At 51.5% G+C, this 13926-nt stretch overlaps 1 protein-coding gene across 1 annotated transcript in view; it reads left to right on the top strand.

Annotated features, from left to right (window-relative positions):
• Positions 1–13482: 13482 nt before the first annotated feature.
• stx5a (syntaxin 5A) overlaps positions 13483–13926 on the top strand; it is a 38583-nt gene continuing 38139 nt past the window's right edge. The window contains exon 1 of the mRNA XM_078532945.1: positions 13483–13609. The gene's annotated coding sequence lies outside the window, so the exon portion shown is untranslated. The remainder of the gene's footprint in view (positions 13610–13926) is intronic.

Genomic DNA, 13926 nt, shown 5'->3' with positions numbered 1-13926 from the left:
AGCAACTGAACCCCCAAAGCCTGAGCCCGTCACTCCAGAGAGAGTAACTGAACCCCCAAAATCTGAATCCGTAACTCCAGAGAGAGCAACTGAACCCCCAAAATCTGAATCCGTAACTCCAGAGAGAGCAACTAAACCCCCAAAATCTGGGTCCGTCACTCCAAAGACAGCAACTGAACCCCCAAAATCTGGGTCCGTCACTCCAGAGACAGCAACTGAACCCCCAAAATCTGGGTCCGTCACTCCAGAGAGAGCAACTGCACCCCCAAAATCTGAGTCCGTCACTCCAGAGAGAGCACCTGAACCCCCAAAGCCTGAGCCTGTCACTCCAGAGAGAGTAACTGAACCCCCAAAATCTGCGTCCGTCACTCCAGAGAGAGCAACCGAACCCCCAAAATCTGGGTCCGTCATTCCAGAGAGAGTCACTGAACCCCCAAAATCTGAATCCGTCACTCTAGAGAGAGTCACTGAACCCCCAAAATCTGCGTCCATCACTCCAGAGAGAGCAACTGAACCCCCAAAATCTGGGTCCGTCACTCCAGAGAGAGCAACTGAACCCCCAAAATCTGAGTCCGTCACTCCAGAGAGAGCAACTGAACCCCAAAAATCTGCGTCCATTACTCCGAAGAGAGCAACGGAACCCCCAAAATCTGGGTCCATCACTCCAGAGAGAGCAACTGAACCCCCAAAATCTGAGTCCGTCACTCCAGAGAGAGCAACTGAACCCCCAAAATCTGAGTCCATTACTCGGAAGAGAGCAACTGAACCCCCAAAATCTGAGTCCGTCACTCCAGAGAGAGCAACTAAACCCCAAAAATCTGAGCCTGTCACTCCAGAGAGAGCAACTAAACCCCCAAAATCTGAGTCCATTACTCCGAAGAGAGCAACTAAACCCCAAAAATCTGAGCCTGTCACTCCGAAGAGAGCAACTGAACCCCCAAAGCCTGAGTCCATCACTCCAGAGAGCATCACTGAACCCCCAAAATCTGCATCTGTCACTCCAGAGAAAACCGCTGAACCCCAAATATCTGATTCCGTCACATCGGAGAGAGCAGCTGAACCCCAAAAGTCTGAATGTGACCCCCCACGGACAGCAGCAGACCCCTCAAAATCGGAAGCTGTCACTCCGCAGAGAGGAGCTAAACCCCAAGAACCTGAACCTAAGGAGCCTGACTCTGTCACTCCAAAGAGGGCAAATGAATCCCGGAATTCTCCATACGTCACCCCCGAGAGAGCATCTGAACCGAAGGAATCTGAACGGAAGGAATCTGCACCCCGGGAATCAGAATCTCAGGACTCTGGACCCAAGGAATCGGAACTCCGGGAATCTGAATCCCAGGAATTTGCACCCCAGGAATGTGCATTCCAGGAATCTGAGCCCAAGGAATCTGAAATCCGGGAATATGAATTCCAGGAATCTGTATCCCGGGAATCTGAATCCCAAGAATCTGCACCTAAGGAATCAGCACCCGAGAAATCGGATGCCAAGGAATCGGAATTCCAGGAGTCTAGGCCCAAAGAATCTGGACCCAAAGAACCTGAACTCCAGGAATTCCAAGAACCTGGACCTAAGGAATCAGAAATGCAGGATTCTGAACGACAGGATACTGGATCCCAGGGAACCCAACCCCAAGATTCCGAGCTTGAGGAACTCGACCATAATCCTCCCGAGAGAAGCCCGGATCCACTGGAGTCGGAAATTGAAGAATCCGAGCTCGAGGAATCCGAGCCCCGTGAATCGGAAAGTGAGGAATACGAATCCCAAGAGTCAGACATTGAGGAATCCGAAATGCGAGAATCGGACCTCGAGGTTTACGAAGCGGAAGATTCCGAATCTGCTGAATCTGACCCTCCCGCCTCCGAAGCTGTCACTCCGGTTGGAGCAGGGGAACCCCTGATCCCTGAACTGCCCCCCCTTATGGAGTTACCCGAACCCCAGGAATCTGAACTTGCCCCTCAAGAGAGGGCGGCTTCGCCCCGGAAAATGGAGCCCCCAAAATCCGGATCCACCACTCCGCCAGGAGCGACCAAACTCCAACGCTCCGAGTCCGTCACTCCCACTCCGCCAGGAGCGACCGAACTCCAACGCTCCGAGTCCATCACTCCGCCAGGAGCAACCGAACTCCAACGCTCCGAGTCCGTCACTCCCACTCCGCCAGGAGCGACCAAACTCCAACGCTCCGAGTCCATCACTCCGCCAGGAGCAACCGAACTCCAACGCTCCGAGTCCGTCACTCCCACTCCGCCAGGAGCAACCGAACTCCAACGCTCCGAGTCCGTCACTCCCACTCCGCCAGGAGCAACCGAACTCCAACGCTCCGAGTCCGTCACTCCCACTCCGCCAGGAGCAACCGAACTCCAACGCTCCGAGTCCATCACTCCACCAGGAGCGACCGAACTCCAACGCTTTGAGTCCATCACTCCACCAGGAGCAACCGAACTCCAACGCTCCGAGTCCATCACTCCGCCAGGAGCAACCAAACTCCAACGCTTTGAGTCCATCACTCCGCCAGGAGTGACCAAACTCCAACGCTCCGAGTCCATCACTCCGCCAGGATCAACCAAAGTCCAACGCTCCGAGTCCATCACTCCGCCAGGAGCAACCAAACTCCAACACTTTGATTCCATCACTCCACCAGGAGCGACCGAACTCCAACGCTTCGAGTCCATCACTCCACCAGGAGTGACCAAACTCCAACGCTCCGAGTCCATCACTCCACCAGGAGCGACCAAACTCCAACGCTTTGAGTCCATCACTCCACCAGGAGCGACCGAACTCCAACGCTCTGAGTCCGTCACTCTGCCAGGAGCGACCAAACTCCAACGCCTCGAGGCCGTCACTCCGCCAGGAGCGACCAAACTCCAACGCTTCGAGTCCGTCACTCTGCCGGGAGCAACTGAATCCCAAGGGCCCGAATCCGGCACCCAGCGGGAGGAACTGGGCCCCGAAGTTCCGAGTCCACAACTCCAGACACGGCAGCCCAACCTGACCCCCTCCATCTAGAAGCGGCGCCCGAACCCCAGGAATCAGAACCTTTATCCGAACCCCAAGGATGTGGAGCGCTTCCTCCTCCCCCAACGCCCAGCTTCTTGCCCCCCCCCACCCCTCCCCCACGCCCGAGATCGAAGCAGCCCCAGAGCCCCCGGCAGTATGAGCCCCTCTCAACTCCAGAGGTCCCTCCTGAACCCCAAGAACCAGCATCTGCAGTGGTGAGGTCTGAGCCCAAGACAGGACCTGAACACCTCCCCCTCACCCCGCCTTCCCCTCACCACCCTTCCCGCTGCCCCACAAGAACTGTACCTCAGGAATCCCTCTGAGACAGAGTCTGAACCCCAAGATCCTGCAGGCAAAGCCTCTTCCCCTCCCCCCACCACCACCACCATCTCCCCCCGACCTCCCCTCCCATCAAAGATACGAATACCAAAATAATTTGAGAAGATGAAATAAATGGAGATTATTCAGACAGGCGGAAGCTGTTAAAAGATCAGCCAAGAGAGTTGTGTCCTTGCCCTGAGCCACCAAGAGGAGAAGAGAGAGAGCGGGCGGGCCAAGGCAACTGGAGACCAGGCCAAACTCCAGAACCCCATAAACCCCACGATTAGTGCACCAACAAGAGCCCAACCACCCCCCCCCCCCCCCCCCCCCCCCAACCCCCAGACCACCCCACACAGCTGGACCATTTCACTCAACCGGCCAATCCAAACCCAAATGATGCCAACTGACTAAAGTGTGGGCGGCGCACCTCCCACCTCCCCCCAAAACTCCCCTTCACCATCTCCGTCACTCCACTCTGCCCCACCTCTACCCCACCCCCCCACACACATACCCCCCCCCTCCCCCACCGCCGCCCCCTGGGGCCCATTTTAATGGCCAGGGATCTTCCACTTCCAGCGACTTTCCCAAACCAGTGAGCTTGTGACGAGTGCTTTGACTTGAGCAATAAAACCTTGTGCTCTGGCTCGGACTCTCGAAAGGGAGCGCGTCGTGTTTGCCAGGGCGCGAGGCCTGACCCGAGAGAGGGTGGGCCTAAGGGACGAGGCTGAGCAGGTTCTGTCAAAGGGAAAACCCAAGAGCGGAGGTGATAAGAGGTCTTTGAAATTAAGATTGGGTTCGGTTAGGAGAGAGGGAGAGAAAGTGGGACCTTCGACTCATTGAATACAGAAGGAGGCCATTCGGCCCATCGTGGCTCTTTGGTGGAGTTGGTTCCAATTGGGGAGGTGGTGGCATAATGGTATTGTCACTGGACTAGTAATCCAGAGACCCCAGGGTAATGCTCTGGGGACCCGGGTTCGAATCCCACCAAGGCAGATGGTGAAATTTAAATCCAATAAAAGTCTGGAATTAAAAGTCTAATAATGGCCATGAAACCATTGCTGATTGTCCTAAAAACCCCATTTGGTTCACTGGTTCACTGATGCCCTTTAGGGAAGGAAATCTGCCGTCCTTACCCGGTCTGGCCTACATGTGACTCCAGACCCCACAGCAGTGTGGTTGACTCTTAAATGCCCTCTGGAACAAGGGCAACTAGGGATGGGCAATAAATACTGGCCTAGTCAGCGATGCTCACATCCCATGAACAGATTAAAAAAAATCTCCAGCTCTTTCCCCAGAGTCGCTAAAACTTGTCTCCTTCTTTGCCCAGAGAGTGGGGAGATTGTGGAACTTGCTACCACAAGGGAGTGGTTGAGGTGAATAGTGTAGTGACATTTAAGGGGGAAGCTGGATAAACATATGAGGGAGAAAGAATTAGAAGGATATGTTGATGGGGTAGAATTGGCTCTGTGACAGGAGGCAAGAGAGTGGCGGTGAATGGATGCTGTTTCGGCGGTGGTTTGCAGTAGTGTTCCCCAAGGGTCAGGTTTAGGTCCATGACTCTTTACGCTGTTCTTAAATGACCTGGAGTTGGGTGTAGGGGGGCACATAAAGTTTGTGGATGATACGCAACTTAAGATGGGTACGGTTATAGGCTTCAAGATGACCAAAGAAACAGGGCAGATGGAATTCAATACAGACAGGTGTGAAGGAATACACTTCTAAACTGGAATGACAATCTAATATAAATGGCAACATGCTGAAAAGTAGAGATGAGCAGAGAGAGAACTTGGTGTTCAGAAATACAAATTCTTAAAGATGGCAGAGTGAGAGAGAGAGAGTGAGAGAGAGAGAAAGAGAGAGAGAGAAAGAGGGCAGATCAAGTGAATAAGATGGCTAATTAAAGTGTATGGGTTACTTAGGTTTCTAAATGGAGACACAGAATGTTAAAGCAAAGAGATCGTTGCTAGAATTTTATAAATCTCAGTTTAGGCCTCAGCTGGAATATTGCGGACAATTCTCGGCCCACACTTCAGGAAAGATGCAAAGGCCTCAGGGAGGGTCCGGAGGAGATTTTCCCAGGACGTTCCCAGGGTCAGAAACTTCAGTTCCGAGGAAAGGTTGGAAAAGTTCGGACTGTCCTCCTCGGAACAGAAAAGGGTAAGAGGTGACAAGAGTTGAGGTTTCCAAGATCGTGAGGGGGTTTGGATGGAGAGAGAGAAAGAGAGAATCTGTTCCCTCTGGGGAGTGGGTCAGTAACCAGAGGTCAGAGACTTAAAATCATTGGTGAAAGGTCTAGAGGGGTAGATGAGGGGAAATGTTTCCACTCGGAGAGTTGTCAGGATCGGGAATGCTCGATCTGAAAAGGCGATTCCATAAATAATTTTAAAAGGGAGTTGGATGAAGATGAGGAGCCTAGACAAAAAAAGCAGGGAGTTGAGACTGACCACATCTTCCCTTTCAAAAGGCCAGCTCAGTCAAAGAGGTCAGTTTCTAAGGAGCGTCTTAAAAGAGGAGAGAGAGAGAGGCGGGGAGGTTTAGGGAGGGAATTCCCAAGCTTATGGCCCCCCTCCACCAGGCAGCTGAAGACATGGCCACCAGGAGCGGAGCGATGGGACATGGTCAAGAGGCCGGAATTGGAGGAGCACAGAGACCTAATCATAGGGTGTGCACTGACAGGACGCAAACAAGTGACAGCATCCTCTTTATTTATCTGTGGGAGAGAATTCAACTCTCAGATAAAAGCGAAATAGAAGATGCTGGAAATCCGAAATAAATACAGGAAATGCTGGGAATACTCAACAGGTCAGTCGTGAATGTTAGTTGTGGCTCAGTGTGAAGGTCAGCTCAGCTAGTAGAACACTTGCCCCTGTACCACAGAGTTCTGGGTTCAAGACCCCCTCCACACCCCCTTCACCCCCCCACCAGGAACTGAGTGCAAAAATCGAGGCTAACAGTCCAGTGCGATACCGAGGGGGTGCTGCACTGTCTGTTGTGGTGTTAAACCAAGGCCCTATCATGTCTGGATGTCAAAGATCCCGCGGCACGATTTTGAAGGAGAGAGGGGAGTTATCCCTGGTGCCCTGGTCGATGTTTATCCCTCAATCAACAACATCAAAAAAAAACCCCCCGCAGATTCTCCTGGCCATTACCACGTTGCTGTTTGTGGGATCTTGCTGTGTGCAAATTGGCTGCCGCTTGCCCTACATTGCGTAGTTGGCTGGAAAGCGCTTTGAGATGTCAGTAGCTACGTAAGTGTAAGTCTTTCTTTCAGGTCACGTGGCCTCTGTGGAGAGACAAAGGGAGTCAATGCTTCAGGTTGCTGGCCTTTCATCGGAACTAATTGAGGCCTAGGCGTGTTTGGTATCCTCGTGTTCATACCTCTGAGTCTTAGTCTTGGATCCAAGGCCTGAGGTAATCACTTGAGCACCTCACACTCCAGTGCAGCACTGGGGGAGCACTGGATATATATTGGTCAAGACAATGGCTGACCAGTAATCCTGAGGGCTCTTTTACATCCACCCGAGAGGGCAGACCCGAGGGGGGGAGGGGCCTCAGTTTAACATTGCATCCGAAAGATAGCGCCTCCGACAGTGCAGCACTCCCTCATTACCGGCACTGGGAGTGTCGGCCTAGACTATGGGCTCAAGTCTCGGGATTGGGTACAGGGAGGGGGATGGGGGTGGGGGGCAGGGGGGTATTGCAATGAGGGGTCGAATCCACGAGCTTCTGATTCAGAGGTGACAGACAGCGATAGTGTCTAAATCTTCAAAATTTAAAATAGAATTGAGTGGAGGTGGAGTTTTCAATAAAATCACACCAATTTGTGTCAACTGTCCCCTTGAATGGTGCAGTGTGTAATAGTATCGCATAGGGGGTGTAATTAATATTGACCGTGCCTGACACTCGGGTGCAAAGTCTGTGTCGGACTGGATGGTGATGCCTTCTGTGGTTAAATAGCCTGCCTAGACTCATTGTCCAACCTCACATTTAATTGCCCTGTCCATTGGTGCCCTGTCCATTGGAATCAGTATCTATTCCCTCCACCACCGACGCACAGTAGCAGCAGTGTGTGCACCATCTACAAGATGCACTGCAGCAACTCACCAAGGCTCCTTTGACAGCACCTTCCAAACCCGTGACCTCTACCACCTAGAAGGACAAGGGGCAGCAGATGCATGGGAACCATAAGACCATAAGACGTAGGAGCAGAAGTAGGCCATTCGGCCCATTGAGTCTGCTCCACCATTCAGTGAGATCATGGCTGACCTGATAATCCTCAATTCCTGCCTTTTCCCCATAACCTTTGATTCCCTTACTGATTAAAAATCTATCTCAGCCTTGAATATGCTTAAGGACCCAGCCTCTACAGCCCTCTGCGGTAAAGAATTCCACAGATTCACCACCCTCTGAGAGAAGAAATTCCTCCTCATCTCTGTCTTAAATGGGCGACCCCTTACTCTGAGATTATGCCCTCTGGTCCTAGAGGGCGCACCTAAAAGCTCCCCTCCAAGTCACACACCATCCTGACTTGGGAATATATCGGCCATTCCTTCCCTGTCGCTGGGTCAAAATCCTGGAACTCCCTCCCTTAACAGCACTGCGGGAGTGTATCTGTACCACACGGACTGCAGCGGTTCAAGAAGGCGGCTCACCACCACCTTCTGGAGGGGCAATTAGGGTTGGGTAACAAATGCTGGGCCTTGCAATTGCAGGGTGGGTGTGCTCAAGTCTCAGCAGTGGGACTTGAACCTGAACGTTCAAGCCCAAAGAGCTCTACCCATTGAGCCAAGGCCGAGGCCAGGTCATGAAGGGTTAAAATGTGAGCTCACATTGCATAGACTAGCCCAGTATTCCCTTGAATATAGAAGGTTAAGGAGTGATCGGGTGGAAATGTTGAAAATAATAAAGGGATTCGATTGGATAGATACTATTTCCTCTTGTGAGGACAGTACAGAACAAGAGGCAGAGACTTATAAATTTGAGCTAAACTTGGGTTGTTAGCTGCAGCTCGATGAGTATCTCCTTCGTCTGTTAGTCAGAAGTTTCTGTACTGAAGTCCCACTCCAACCCGTTGAGGGTGTAAGATTTTAAGGTTTGAAAGCTAGAGACAGCCTAACATCGGCCGTCAAGAACTCATCAGTGATTTTAAGGTAGTTTGTTAAGAAGCAACAGTTGAAAAATGATGCATCAGCTAAATAGACAGGAGAAGTATATCAAAAGCAAAATACTGCGGATGCTGGAAATCTGAAACAAAAATCAAAAAATGCTGGGAAAACTCGGCAGGTCTGACAGCATCTGCGGAGAGGAAGACAGTTAACGTTTCGAGTCCGTATGACTCTTCACCAGAATCTTCACCAGGAAAAGTATATTACAACCCATAACAGGTGAGAATGCTACAGGTTTCGAATCTGAATGATGGATGGGGGAAGCAGGGGGCTTTGCTGATCTCCATGGCAGAGTGGTACTGTCTCTGGACTAATAATAACTGAGAAACCCAGGCTAACGCTCTGCGGACATGGGTTCAAATCCCAGCACGGTAGCTGGTGGGATTTTAATGCAAAAAATAATTCTGGAATTGAAAGTTAGTGTCAGTGATGGTGACCATGAAATTATCATCGATTGTTGTAAAAACCCATCTGGTTCACGAATGCCCCCTTTAGGGAAGAAAATCTGCCCTCCTTACCCGGTCTGGCCTACATGTGACTCCAGATCCACAGCAATTTGGTTGACTCTTAACTGCCCCTCTGAAATGGCCTAACAAGCCACTCAGTTCAAGGGCAGTTAGGGATGGATAATGAATGCTGGCCTTGCCAGCGATGCCCACATCCCATGAAAGAATTTTTTTAAAAAATTCCCTTCCTAAACCTCTCCCTCATCCTTTAAGCCGACGTCTTTGACCAGACTTTTAGTCCCAGTATCTCCTCCTAGGGCTCAGGCTCAAATCTCCATGGCCGGAAGTGACTGTTTGCTACCAGAAGCCGGCTTCTCTCTTTACCTCCTTGAGTCAGCCGAAATATCAGGAAGCGCTTTGCCATCTCCTGGGTGGGTGAGGATTGGAAGTGACAGTTTCTTCCATTTTCTTGGGATTATCAACATGCTCGAGTCTGAAGGCAGCATAGGTCCACCTCAGGAGGTTCTCTTACTTCCCATTTCGAGAGTCAGTTTATGCATCTTATTTCTCCGAGGTCTGAGCCATTCAATTGTCCATTGGCAAAGGACAGATACTTTATTCTTTCATAGGATGTGGGTGTCACTGGCAAGGCCCAGCATTTGTTGCCCATCCCTAATTGCCCTTGAACTGAGGGTCTCGCTCGGCCATTTCAGAGGGGCAGTTAAGAATCAACCACATCGCTGTGGAGTCTGGAGTCACATGTAGGCCCAGACCAGGTAAGGACGGCAGATTTCCTTCCCTAAAGGGGACATTAGTGAACCAGATAGTTTTATGACAACTGATGACAGCTTCATGGTTACCATTACTGAGACTAACTTTTTAATTCCGGATTTAACTGAACTTAAATTCCTCCAGCTGCCCTGGTAGGATTTGAACCCATGTCCCCAGAGCATTAGCCTGGGCTGCTGGATTATTCGTCCAGTGACATTACCACTACACCATCATCTCCCCCGCTAATAGTCAAGGTAATCCCTCCTAATTCCCTCAGAAGTCCGCTAAGTCATCTTGTGGCTCATCTCTTCCTACAAGACCACAGGATGTAGGAGCAGAGCTAGGCCATTCGGCCCATCGAGCCTGCTCCGCCATTCAATGAGATCATGGTTGACCTGATAATCCTCAACTCCACTTTCCTGCCTTTTCCCCGTGACCCTTGATGATTAAAAATCTGTCCATCTCAGCCTCGAATATACTTAACAACCCAGCCTCTACAGCCCTCTGCGGTAAAGAATTCCATAGATTGACTGCCCTCTGAGAGAAGAAATTCCTCCTCGTCTCTGTTTTAAATGGGCGACCCCCTTACTCTGAGATTATGCCCTCTGGTCCTAGACTCTCCCACAAGGGGAAACAGCATCTCAGCATCTACCCTGTCAAGCCCCCTAAGAATCTCATATGTTTCAATAAGGTCGCCTCTCAATCACGTATGGCTCATGAAGTCAACTCCCAGCAACCCAAGCGCCCGGCCTCCCCACCCACCCAAATCGGGATTACCAGTGTCTTGGTTCAGTGTGTTTATGCCAGAGACAGGCCCTTGGCAGAGATGACGGCCCTCGCTGCCTTGTGTTTGTCAGCCCAGGAATCTGGTACGGGAGCTCCCCTTATAAGGGATTCCCCTAATATATTCCTATAACATTCATTTAGCTTTTTTTTAGGATTTTATAAAACGATTAAATGCTGATTTCTCATGAGGGAGCGCCGCAGTGTTCGATGTCTTGTCGTTTGGCCGAGGCTTTAGGCTGAGGCCCCGTCTGCCTACTCAGGCGAACGCCACTATTTTGAGGGAACGCAGGGGGTGCTGCACCGACGCAGGTCCTGTCTCTCCCACCCCTGTCGGCGCTTTGCACGGACCTCCTGTCAGCCTGTCTCGGGCAGCTCTCCCTGACGGTGAAGCTCTCATCGAAAGATGCTGCAGATCACAGGCCCGATTGTCCTTGTCCCACCCAGCCCTCGCCCAAAACCTATCACACCGTTGGCTTTTCCCAGCTCTGACGAAAGGTTAAGGTCCACACACTTTAACTCTCTCTCTCTCGCTCCGTAGAGGCTGCCTGGTCCTGCTGAGTATTCCCAGCATTTGCTGTTTTGATTTCAGCCAGAGCCTGACCCGGCGTTCCCGACTCAGAAAGTTTACCCTTCAGCCACTATCGATCGCTAAAAATTAAACATAAAAGGTGCCGACTGAGGTCGTGTGGGATCTTGCTGTGCGCGCATCCGGCTGACCCATCACGACGGGGAGTGCGGCCGCACTTGGAAAGTGCTTCGGTCGGCCTTTGCTTCGGCTGTGACGGCCTCACCGACGGACACCCGTGTTCCGGCAGCATTTTGGGAATGCGGTTAGCGCCGGCTTGACCCAGATAGGACCTCCCCCCCCCCACCCCCGGCGGACACGGCAGTCATGGTAACGAAAAGCTTAGAGACGGGAATGACGGCTATCGAAGATGGGGCCTGTGACGATTCCCTTCGAGTTTGTTCCACCGTGGGATCATTCTTTGGCTGTCAAGCGCTTTTTGGGGACCCTCTCCCGAGGCAGGGTCGCCAACTGCGATTCCATAAGGTCATTAGACATAGGAGCAGAAATTAGGCCATTTGGCCCATCGAGTCTGCTCCGCCATTCAATCATGGCTGATAAGTTTCTCAACCTCATTCTCCCGCCTTCTCCCCGTAACCTTTGATCCCCTTACTAATCAAGAACCTATCTATCTCGGTCTTAAATACACTCAATGACCTGGCCTCCACAGCCTTCTGTGTCAATGAATTCCATAGATTCACCACTCTCTGGCTAAAGAAGTTTCTCCTCATCTCTGTTCTAAAAGGTCTTCCCTTTACTCTGAGGCTGTGCCCTGGGGTCCTAGTCTCTCCTACTAATGGAAACATCTTCCCCACGTCCACTCTATCCAGGCCTTTCAGTATTCTGTAAGTTCCAATCAGATCCCCCCTCATCCTTCTAAATTCCATCGAGTATAGACCCAGAGTCCTCAGACGTTCCTCATATGTTAAGCCTTTCATTTCTGGAATTCAATGTATCCCTGGAGGTTTCACCACATGACTTGCCCTCCACGCTCCAGCCATTCGTCGGCCAACACGTCCATCCTCGTGACGTACGGCCTTCCCACGCCAAATGGGAAGCAAAAAGACTCATTGCCCAATTGGGTGATGCTCAACTGTCAGCCAAAACAGCCTTTCTTTCCCCCTCGTTTTCAATATTTTTATATCTGATAAGGAGAAATGTTCAAAGAAAATGACATAATATATTATCGTTTTGATGTCCCAATGATTTTACTCCAGGGTCTTTTTTTTCATCCGTTCGTGGGATGTGAGCATTGCTGGTTCGGCCAGCATTTGTTGCCCCTCCCTAATTGCCCCCTGAGAAGGTGGGGGTGAGCCGCCTTCTTGAACCGCTGCGGTCCCTGTAGTGTAGGTACACCCACAGCGCTGTTAGGAACAGTTATAGAAACTAGGAGCAGGAGTAGGCCATTCGTCCCTTCGAGCCTGCTCCGCCATTCATTATGATCATGGCTGATCATCCAACTCAATATCCTGCTCCCGCTTTCTCCCCGTACCCTTTGATCCCTTTCGCCCCAAGAGCTATATCTAACTCCTTCTTGAAAGCATACAATGTTTTGGTCTCAACTACTTTCTGTGGTAACAAATTCCACAAAGTCGTATGCAGCAGTCTCCTGGAGATCGCTCTTCCATTGTTGGAAACTCCAGGCCAGTCCCTTAGGGTTGACAACCATATCCCTTGAGGTGTTAAATCAATCCAACTCTTCGGCTGGATGGGAAAGGGCTGGCCCCTATAAACGTTGGCGATATCCCTTAAAGTCAGATCCCAAACTGTGGGTTGCGCGACCCCCAGTGGGGACGTGAGATGAGGTTTTGGGGCCGCAAGCTCTGAAGAAGTAATCGCTGTCATGGACTGAGTGCCAACAGCTACGAGGCCCCTTTAAATCCTTGTCTTTTTTCTTGTAATGGGGGGCTTGGCCTAACAGACAGATCTCAGAGGCCTGATTTCTGCAGCAGAAAGAAGCCTGTGAAAAGGTAGGTATTTTACTGAAAGTTAAACACTTCCCGCCATGCCCTCTCGCCCCTCCCCAAACACACAGATCTCCACCCCCCCCCCCCCCCCCGATCTACCCAGCAGCCCTTGTTTGGCTCTTGGGTCACAGTAATTTTCAAGCTACACAAAATGGGGTCACAGCAGGAAAACGTTTGTGAAGGACTGCTTTAAGTGTCGGCAGTGTCCCTCTAAATGTTGGCAGTGTCCCTTTTAAATGTTGGTAAAGTCCCTTTAAATGTTGACAGTGCCCCTTCAAGTGTTGGTAATGTCCCTTTAAATGTTGACTGTGCCCCTTCAAGTGTTGGTAATGTCCCTTTAAATGCTGGTAGCGTCCCTGTGAGTGTTGGTCACGCCCACTCCCTGCTGCTGGCTGGCGGAGAGGAGGAGGGGGCGGGGCCGACACTCAGCGGCAGCGCGCCTGCGCTGGGGGACGTGGCAGTCACGTGGGGTGGCGGTGACGCCAGTGGCTCTTGTCAGGCTCGAGCGTCGGGGGCTTTGAGGCGGAGAGGCCGTTAACTCCCCCCACGAAACTCGCTACCGTCTAGTCAGTCGGACTTCAAGCCCCGCCGTGGTGAGTGTGTCAGTGTTTGTCTCTCGATAGGAAAACAGAGGGAGGATTGACGCGGGGGTGGGGGGAGCGGAATGTTGGTGGTGTTGGAATGGAATGAGATTAAAGGAGCAAAATAGAGGGAGCCGCATCCGGCGCAACCAAACCTGTAAACTGTGATGGGCAGTAGCGGCATCCAATCAATGACCAGCGCGCCTGAGAAGCGACCAATCAGAGTCGAGAGGAGGCGGTGCTTTGTCCCCCCCCCCCCCCCCAAGTTAGGTTGACAGCTCACTCCTTGACCAAGTGTATTTAAGGGTGCGCCCCCTTTATGGCCCAAC

The sequence above is a fragment of the Cetorhinus maximus genome, chromosome 31, assembly GCF_964194155.1.
Source record: "Cetorhinus maximus chromosome 31, sCetMax3.hap1.1, whole genome shotgun sequence".
NCBI lineage: Eukaryota > Metazoa > Chordata > Chondrichthyes > Lamniformes > Cetorhinidae > Cetorhinus > Cetorhinus maximus.
Note: the sequence above shows the minus strand (reverse complement) of the source record. Positions and strands in the feature narration are given on the sequence as shown.